Raw genomic sequence first — 8,286 nt, forward strand, 5'->3', positions numbered from 1 at the left:
ATGGAAATAAAGAATAATGCTAAAGTTATTTATTTATGGAGGTCATAGTGACCTTCATCCATTCACTTCTATGCATAAAAGAACAATTAGAAGAACTTTGTGGTGAAAGATATTTTACTGCACTACTCTTGACTTAGATCACATTTGATCAAATAATGCTAAATCAGAAACAAATACCTTGCCATATTTGTTAACCATGATGGCCCTTTTTTATGAATGTATGTTAGATGGTTTTACATATATATTTACATATGTATGTACACATGCATTTACATATACATAGTTACAAATACTTTTCCTGTGTATCATAAGCAAAGTGAATACGTTTTGCCTTAAGTTGTCTGTGAGTCATGGAGTGTTTCGAATCTATGTCACTTTGTACCAGGGCCCATAACTGTTTATCCCAAATCACAGCTCACCTATATGTACCCTAGTTATTTCACACATGTGATCGCTGAGTACAAAAATGACATCAAAGTAGGATGGAATTGGGGGAGAAGTAAGGAACTTTTTTATCTCTTCTAAGAAAAGAGAATTATGTGGTATTGCAGTAGTGGTGCTAAGCAGTGAAGGATACTGCTCAGGCAAGATAAAGTGAAAAGTGAGGCTCTTGTGTTTCGCTAAGACTGACCTATCTTTGTGCACATGCTTGATGCTACAATGTCATGTGCCAGGACCACATTTTATTTCTATTACTCCTTTGTCCTCCTGAAATAAAGTTTTTAAAACTTGCCCTCTTAAAATCATTCCTCTGGAGTATGTTGTTGGATGGAATGTGTTTTCACTGAAAATAAACAGCTATGCAAAACAGATAGCTATGCTTTTCCAATTAAAATGCAAATAGGCATGTTGACTGAGTTCTGCTTGCATCCACAACAGAAAATCATGAAATTCTTTGTTATACCACAGAAATTTTTTAATAATCCTCATTATACCCACAAATATCATCTTTTCCCTTTTTTTCTAGTCTCCAGGCATGCTGTCAGCTGTTTATTATACTATTTAATAGAAATCACTAAGGATGATTTCAATTCTTTTGCAGCTAGTCAATAACATATTCTTGTTCCATAGTCTCAAGGTCAGGGTTTATTAGTGGGATTACAATGAACGAATTTCAGATCAACTTAGTTCACAGAATCTTAGAAATGTGAGCTGGAAGGGCCGCTGGAGGTCATTTATTCCAGTCTCCTGCTTGAAATGAGACTATTGCCAAGACTAGATGACGTTAGCCATAACTTTTTCTAGCCAAGTCTAAGAAAACAACCATGGACAGAGATCCCATGACCTCTCTGGGCAACCTGTTTCAGTGCTGCGCTAGTTTTTCCTAGCAAAAGCATCCAGTCTAATGCACCTAATGTGCAACCTGAACCTCTCAAGCCAGTGTTTCTGGCCACTGCCTTTGTTATATCATCTAGCACTAGCAAGAATTTGCCTGTCATCTTTGTAACTGCACTTCAAGTAGTGGTAGGTAGCTATTAGATCACCCTTTGGCCTCCTTTTCTCTCGGCAAATAAGTTCTTCAACCTTTCTTCACAGCTTGTGTACTCTAGGCCCCTGGCCACATTGGTAGCCCTCCACTGGACCCCTTCCAGTTTCTCCACATCCTTCCTGAAGCAGGTATGGATGAAACTGGATGCAACATCCCAGAGCCAGCCACACCACCAGAGAATAGAGTGCGATATCAAATTCCCTTGATGTGCTGGCTATGTCTAATGTAGCCCAGCCAGGGTTTGCCTTCTTTGCAACCAAGTGCTCTAAGCCAGTCCTTTCCCAGCCTGTACCCATGCATGGGGTTCTTCCATCCCGGTGCAGAGCTTTGCACTTTTCCTTATTGAAACTCATGAGCTATCTGTTGGACCAGTCCTTAAATTTATCAAGTCTCTCTGGATTGAAGCTCTACAACACACTGTCGAAACCCCCTGCAGCTCCATCACTAGTGTTTAAACCTCCTTCCATCCATGTGGTATATAATCCCACATGGATAATCTTATACATGGGGAGATTGAATAAACAAAAAGTTTAAACCATTTGTGCTATTGCTGTGTACTGATTTTGTCAGTGCTGGAGAAAGAAACTAAATAACATGTTTCCTATTAGGGAATTGGGTAAAATAGGAACTGGATGTAGACCACATGTAGAAAAGAATAGATACCTGTAATTTATGGAAAAAAGCTTTCGATACTGAGAGTTGTTTTTTTTTCTATAGTAAACTCAGGCACATGCTGACTCATTTATTATGAATGTGTCTTTCCAATATACATTACTGTAACTTCCTTTATGATTTTTTAACTCCTTCACTTTTCCTATATGGGAGAACAATAGCAGGAAAGAGAAATATGTGTGTATTATTTAAACTAAGGAAGGGACAGGTGCAAAATTAAGTGACTTCCAGTTTAGTAGCACAAAATGTCTATACAAATTCAAATGGGATATCTTCCTAGATATCTGCTGGGAAGATATCTGCGAGAACTGATGTTATATAAAGGTAATGTTACATGAGCTGCTTTTCCAGTGCTTTAACTTTAAGGGTACGAGGAAGTAGCTATGATATCCTGAGAAAGAATGTGTGGAGATTTGTTAGAGCACAGGCATTGACAAGGTCACATGGATGTTGATGTGGACAAGGAAAACAGACAGCTATAAAGCTCTGAGGTCTGATGAATCAGAAACACTGGGCAATTATTTAACTTGGTCCCCCAAACATCACACAATTATTGTTAACATTTGTAAATATGTGTGGCTCACTTTCCGTTATAGAAATATGGTAAGGAAATAAAAATAGAGTATCCACGCTATCCTACATGTTTCGTATGAATAATAAATTATGATGTTACCAAGGTGGTTGTTGTTGTATGCTCAGTTTGGGTATTCAAACATATATTTGAAGTGTTAATTTGAATAATTTCAATAAATATTTGAATAGAGGTTGCAAACAGGCATTTCATTATTAGAGTGAATTTGGGGATTTTACAAAGTGTACATATGTGTCATTAGTTCTATTTTACTGTTGAATGACAGGACTTAATTTTCAGCTAGGTTCCAGTGACTCAGCACACCTAGTCTGAGCTGACAGAATGGAAATATTTTCCAGTTAAACTGCTCTTCAGCAGAAAGCTAAATTTTTTATTACTATTTTCCCCATGGATTTTCTGTTTTCCTTGAAAAAGAACAGACTTTCTGTCAAAACATGGAATGCCTCAAAATTGGAATAGGTTTTTTTTGTGGCTAAAATTTAATATATTTCAGCTGGAATTAAACATTTATTTTCTGAAAGGTGTCTTTGTGAAGCGCTGTCTATCAGCAATGACTAAACTAAATCTTCTATCATACATCCTAACCGTGCAAGCACAATACATGGCCTTCTCGCTTGTCAGAGAAGGAAAGGCTGTAGTGAATTTCCAGAGATCACAGCCAGCTAGGGATCCTGGCCTGTAGAGAAAAACAGCATTCTGACTGAAAAATCTAAGTTTCAAATGTGAGTGTAGTGTACTAATTACCAAGAGGCTTAAGACAGGTTTCCCTTTTTGGCCTCTTATCCCTCCCTTCACTCATTTGGCATAATCTTTCAGCTGCCAAATAGTAACAGGTCAACTGGACAATGGAAACCAGAAGCTTTAACTGAGTACAAATAGCAGGGTCAAAACTAGTGGATGAGAAGGCAGTCAAAAATCAACAAATCGATATGAATCTTTAGCAGCTCAGAGGTCACTGACACTAAACTGACTTACTCCTGTGATGAGGTGACTGCACAGTCAGTGGACAAGGAGGGCTGAACTTTGGTTGTTGTTTACCTGGACTTTGCAAGGACTCCTACATGGTCTCCCACAGTGTCCTAATACACAAATTGGTGAGATATGGACTGGATAAGCAGATGATCAGGTAGGTGGAAAGTTGACTGGGCCGATGGGCTCAAGAGGTTGCGTGATCAGGGGTATGAAGTCCGATTTTTGGCTGGTTATTAGCTGTGTCCCTCAGGGACTGATACCAAGTCCCCTACTATTTAACAACTTTATTAATGTCCTGGAAAATAGGAAGGAGTTCCCCCTCAGCATGTCTGCAGATGATACCAAACTGGGGGGAGTGGTTATTACACTGGAGGGAATGCTTCTCTTCAGAGGGACCTCTATTTCTCAACAGGCTGGAGAAAAGGGATGACAGGAATCTCATGAAGTTTAACAAAGGCAAATTCAAAGTCCTGGGATGGAATTGCCTCATGCAACACTATGGACTGGGGGCGAGCTTTGCAGAGAAGACCTTACTGCTGTCTACAACTCATGGGAAGGTATAGAGAAGACAGAGACAGACCCTTCCTGGAGGTACACAGCAGCAGGACAAGAAGCAAAGGACACAAGTCAGAACATGGGAATAAGAACAGATTTTTCACCTGTGGTCAAACACTGGAACAAGTTGCTCGGAGAGTTTCTGGAATCTACATCCTTGGAGACACTCAAAACTCAGCTGGTCAGTGTCCTGAGCAACCTGATCTAGTAGGACACTTTGAACAGCAGGTTGGACTAGATGACTTCCAGAGGTCCCTTCCAACCTTAGTTATTCTGTGATTCTCTGATTCTATTAATATTGTGTCCTCTTCTGGTGCTGAAGTTATTAATAAAACAAATCTGTTTTCCTTTGTCAGTCTGCCAAGTTGCAATTTCCATGGTAACAAGGGAATTCCTCTTTCTCAATTTTTCCTACTTGTTAGATTAATTACCATATTAGTAAGAAGGAAGACCTAACTGAAGTTGGAGAAATCCCTCACTACCGCAGGATTATCTTTTCTTCACAATGCTGTACCATTCAGTTACTCTCTCAGATGGGGAAGACATTGCTGAGACAATGTTCAGCAAGGTAACTGCACAGTGGCTGTTGGTGTCAGAAAGAAATGTGAAGAGACATTTTATCTTCTGCTTGTTGGCCAAAGAAAAGGAAACTGCTCTCATCTGCTTTACCAGAATCTGATTAACAACCTTGCACATTGGAACAACAACCCTACTTCAAATGAGTTATTTCTGGTTTATGCCATAAGAGGCAATCAAGTTATATTCCTGGGTCTGAAACTTCTAATAAGAAATGCCTATAAACCAACAAATACTTAAACCTTTGAGATGTCTTGCTGTGAAGAAGAGCAATTAGGTTTTAGATATCTACTGAAATCTCATACCCCATTGCTCTGACTTTGTGTGTTGCTTGTTAACTGATTTCGAAAGATAACCAGTTTGAGCAGAGCATCTGCTGTGCTGTAGAATGAAGGCTTCACTAACTGCTATTTACCTTAATAGTTTTCAGATTGCATCCCACATGGCTACAAAAAGGGAAACATCAGCTATATTTACAATGTCAAGAAAGACAGCATTCTTTTCCTTAAGCTTTCATCTTGTTTGCTCCCTTAAAAACACTAAAAATGAATAGAAAAGAATTTCCTGGGGAAAACTCTGAAACACTTAGATAAAATAGAAGGAAATGACAGTGAAAGAGAATGACAGGCCTGTGTGTCATGGATGGGGGTGGGAGACTTCAAATTATGAAGCAGAGGGTAAGAAGCAAAGTGTTCCTTAGTAGTCAGTGGCTTAAAAGTCATGACATTATTAATCATTTGTATAAGACAAGAAATGTGCATGGCTCTGTACTGTGAAAGATAAACAAATAGATGGATCTGTCATGGGTTTACATTTTAAAGGAAGGGGAAAAGTCAAAGGAACACAGTACGGCATATATAACCATTAGAGCTTTCAAGTTTTAGAGGGTAGTTGAAGTTTTTATAAGGTCAGAAGTAGCTACAGTTGGGAAACACTTTCTGAATAACTTCTTTCAGAAAAAAAGCTGTTTCAAATCAAATTATTCCTCTCCCACAAAGCTGTATTGACTTAAATTAAAATTTCTACCAACAGAAAGGGTTTCACTTCAGAAAAGATTCAGATTTAATTTTGGAATCTGTTCTGAATTTTTTTATTATTTGCTGTTATTAGATGATATCGCATAAGTAAACTAAGTTGCATTTGTGAATGTTTCTGGACACTTGCTAGCTTTTATTTCTTGACACTTCTAGCTCTTCATCTTCTGGAGTAAAACAGGACTTAGGTTTCGGTTTATATGGAAACATTTTGGGGAGAAGAAGTTGGTATTTATGCTACTTACCTTTATCTAGGTCATGTGGTTGCTCATTAGGAAACCAGTCTCCATTCATAGTCAGTAGGGAAGGAGAGGTAAGTGCATTTATTTTCTGTGAGGCTTAAGGATAGTGATGCTGAAGAACAGATAGAGTAAATTTGAAGGCTGAGAGTTGCTGCCCTCCACATGCTAAAAGGGAATGCTACAACAGCTTGAGCCCAGAAAGGGTTTTTCTCAGACAATGTGGTGAATTGCTTCTCAATAACACAGGCAGGACTCCTTACACTAAAGAAAAAGTGTTTCATACCAATAATAAGCAGACCTCATTCATTTTTCAAATGAAAATATAATATTTGCACTATTGTATCATAAAAGAATGTGAAAATATGACAACAGCACCATCCACAAAACAAAAAATGTAAAACGATGTTGTAATTGTAAAATAATTTCAGAAAATTCAGAGACTGAAAAACTTGGAATATTTTTTACAGGACCATGATTTCTAGAGTTTTTAATTCCACAAGTATTTGTTTTCCTTCAATTAATAATAAAACAAATGTCAGCTTGTCATTCTGATTAAACTGGGTTTCTAAGGTTCAGCCAGCTTTTGGGGCAACAGAGCAGTTTGCTCATGCCACTTTCCCATTGATGGATGAAGTGAAATCTCCCCTTGATTCCTAAACCTGACTAGGGATATGTCACTCTACCAAATAGCAAAGCATTTACTAAATCGCAGTGTTCATGAGTCACATCTATCAAACACTGCCACTAAGAGCAAATTTGGCAGAGGGACTGCATTGTTATACCCTTCTGTTTTGTATATCATTATATCGTCAGCTGGAGTTATTTTTCAGAACAATGTTGAATGCCTATTACATACCACTTCAAGCATGTCAGTATATATTAATATTACACTGACCAGCCATTTTTCATTTTCATGGATGTCATGAAATGAGTCAGGGAGGTAATATTTATGTTTTAGGCATACAAGGTGACCCTCAAGAATGTTAAAACAAATTAATTTTAAAGTAGATTAGGTAAACTGAATTTAACTCCTTTTTAGACACTGTCTTTCAGAATTAAATTTTATGTAGCTTAATTCAAATTCAAAAGGAATTTAATCAGATTGAATTCAGGCTACCTTAGTACCTAACAATCTAATGCTGTTTGAATACCCCACTTTAAATGCACATGTTTAGTTAATTCAGACTCATCTTCTCAATTTTGATCATGTTATCAACTTCCCAACTGAATTCCTGCATATCCTAACTTGTTTTCTTATGATAAACACAACACTGCTAGGCTGGAGGATGCTAGTAGCTGCCAGTATTCTCAACTTTGACACATTAGTGATCTCAAACTTCACTATAGCTGACCATCTGGCTAGTAAACTTTCATTTAACCTCATTAAGAAAATAATCAAAAACCCTTTTGGTTAGCAATAAATGAAACACTAGACAGTGCTACCAAAATCACAGACCAGTGAGGAAAACCTGGACTCTACCAATCAAGAAGATTTCTCTGGGACACCTTGCAAACGCAGAGGATGGGTTCTGATTAGATCACAGGACTGCATATGTGTAAGTGAGAAGTGAACCTAACAAAAATGCAGTTAAAAAAAATCCAGGGCCAGCCAAGGAAGTACTAGTAGCATGGCCCTGGAAGAAATCTAAGGGTGGGGGGGAGAACTAATTTTGGACAGAATGCTGGCATAAAACAGGTTTGATTTTCTGAACAAAGAAACTGCATCCTGTTGTTTGTCCCTACTATATTCAAGGAGACAGAATTTTGTGTATGTTCTTTGTAAATAAAGAGAAACACACCCCAAAATCCCAAACTCTTCAGATGTACCTTGTTTTATGTCAAGAGTCTTGACTGAATGCAGAATTATATGCCTGGGGTACTTGATATTCAGTATATATCTTCTACTTTTCTAAAATCTGCTGCCTTCGTTAACTCTACTTCTCAGCTCCTTTTGCACAGATATAAATGAGTATTGATCTTTGGGAGAAAAAACAGTCAACTCAAGAATCTAAACAGTACTTGCATTTCTCCTTGCATACTGTGCCCTGATGTAAATAGCAGAATAAGTCACCATAATTTTCTCTCCTTGTATCTCTCCCTGGCAAGGTAGAGCACCCCTCGGGAAAAGGACAGTTAGCACAGAACCCTCATTGC

The sequence above is a fragment of the Apteryx mantelli genome, chromosome Z, assembly GCF_036417845.1.
Source record: "Apteryx mantelli isolate bAptMan1 chromosome Z, bAptMan1.hap1, whole genome shotgun sequence".
NCBI classification, from domain to species: domain Eukaryota; kingdom Metazoa; phylum Chordata; class Aves; order Apterygiformes; family Apterygidae; genus Apteryx; species Apteryx mantelli.